At 30.2% G+C, this 2,172-nt stretch overlaps 1 long non-coding RNA gene across 2 annotated transcripts; it reads right to left on the bottom strand.

Moving 5' to 3' along the window:
* Nucleotides 1-272: 272 nt before the first annotated feature.
* LOC127105942 (uncharacterized) lies at nucleotides 273-1,813 on the bottom strand. Of its 2 annotated transcripts, XR_007795190.1 has the most exons (4): nucleotides 1,727-1,813; nucleotides 1,394-1,536; nucleotides 746-871; nucleotides 273-540 (listed from the first exon to the last, which is right to left on the bottom strand). It is a non-coding gene; the product is annotated as an uncharacterized LOC127105942 (long non-coding RNA). The 2 variants fall into 2 exon arrangements; XR_007795189.1 differs by lacking the exon at nucleotides 1,727-1,813 and having other exon boundaries at nucleotides 1,394-1,709.
* Nucleotides 1,814-2,172: the final 359 nt, after the last annotated feature.

Genomic DNA, 2,172 nt, shown 5'->3' with positions numbered 1-2,172 from the left:
ATTGAATCTTTAAATCATTTTACATAACCCAATTTTCTTTTGTTTCTCAATTCAACTTATTAATGTATCATTTGTTTTAGAATAACAATCAATACTTGGATGTGAGCTTAATTTGTTTCTTTGAAACTAAAACAAAATCCTTCTACTTTCAATCAATTTCATACAAAGCTTTACCCTTTCGATGTAAACCATTCAACATTGTACACCATTTAGTCCCAATACATTTGCCATTTCAAATCATTCCAAATCTCCCAAACTTACATTCAATGCCATTCACAAATTTCTAAGTTTGTATTCATAATATTTCCATAAGCTTATTACGATTCCCGTTTAATATACAATTTATTGACATTCCATACAAACCCATTCTTCATTTACTTACAAGTTAATCCATGTTTCCAATTCATGATTCATTCCCATCCAAAGTTACAGAATTTCCAAAACTAATTATAAACTACACAAAACAAAATAATCCATTCATGAAGATAACGTTTCCACCTTCCAAATCAATCACACCATACGCAAACATGTTCAACCGACCTGCACAACCATAACAACCAAAAATTCAGCACCGGCAAGAAGTAGCAACAATAAGTTTAAGTCTAAGCTAGAATCAAGTAAAGGAAGCAAAATAGTGGTTTGTGAGCGACGTCGAAAAACCGCATTTTCTCTTCAGTTGAACACAAACCAGAGCCAAAAGGTAATCCCAATTGCAAACGCTATTCCAAACCAAAACAGAACTTACCGAATCAAAACAGAGTTGATCCGAAACAATTCTGAACCAATGCAATGCTGAGCCAATAAAAAATGCGATTCTGCAGCAAACACGGAATAAACATGCGCAAGAACAATGACTAATCACTTCCAAAACCTGTTATGAAACCCGTGGGAATTAATTGTTATTACCTATTCCAAGAGTCAATTCTAAGTTACTGATTAATCTAACTGTTGTAGTCACCAATTTCCAAACTCAAAACTAGCAATAACAAATTAATTTAACATTAATCAACCTAACATCACAAATTAATAATTGTATTTTCTAACAGAAAAAGTTCACAACACAGGCCACACATTGACAAAAATGGATAGATGCAGTTCATGAAATATTTAGCAGTTTTTAAACAGGGAAAATCAACTTTAACCAACTGCGAAAGGCTAATAGGAAACTCCATTAACTGTCATAGCAGAATTTTCATAGCAGTATTTCAGACAGAATTTAAGTTACATTTCAAGTTAATTTCAATTATTTTCATCTGCATCTAAACTTCTAACCAACTCTCACTTGAAACTAACCGCTGTAACCAACTCGATAACTGAATCAAAACCATCTAACAGACTTTATAACTGAATGGAAAATCTCTAACAGAAATAAAAAAGTTCTATAAATACTCACTTGTAACCATTTTCTTCAACTTTTCAATGATTCCTTCAATACCTTTCAACCATTTCTTCAACCTTTCAACTATTTCTTCAACATTGCAACCATTTCTTCAACCTTTCTCCATCTTTCATCATTCTGCACTCCTTTCACGGAACCTGATAAGCAGAAAATCTCAGAAGAAATCATAAATGGAAGCAATTCTAACTTGATTTAATTAGGATGTTGACTTAGTTAGGATGGTTAGAATCTTAATTAATTTAATCAAATTTTCTGTATAGATTAATTTTAATTAGACTTTTTAAAAATTGGTAATTGGCTAAATAATTAAGATATTGGAATTCTTACGAAATTTTAGGATCAATTAGGTAGAATTAAATTTAATTAGGTTAGCTTAGAACTAATTAGGAGTATTATAATCAGGTTGATTAGGAAATTTTGAAGGAGATTAATTCATAATAACCTTGACTAAATCTTGAAAATAATAGATTTTATACTAATTAGGTTGAATAGTTTTTAGATTAAAGTACGAACCGTTAGAATTTTAGAATCAAAGTTTAATTAGAATTTGACATGATTTTGTAATTAGGGTTAACTCCTTATTAAGTATTGATTTTAGAACTATCCCTCAATTTAGTCAATTTCTAGAATATGACCATTTTGCTCTTATGGACTTATTTTGTTATTTTAGTGATAGAATGACATGATCCCATTAGAACTAGAATGTGACATAGAATTTAATCACCTCCTTACAATTTTAGGACTTATACCTAGGACTTTTAATCAATATTTTG

Source organism: Lathyrus oleraceus, chromosome 7 (genome assembly GCF_024323335.1).
Source record: "Lathyrus oleraceus cultivar Zhongwan6 chromosome 7, CAAS_Psat_ZW6_1.0, whole genome shotgun sequence".
Taxonomy (NCBI): Eukaryota; Viridiplantae; Streptophyta; class Magnoliopsida; order Fabales; family Fabaceae; genus Lathyrus; species Lathyrus oleraceus.
This window is presented reverse-complemented; position numbering and strand designations above follow the sequence as displayed.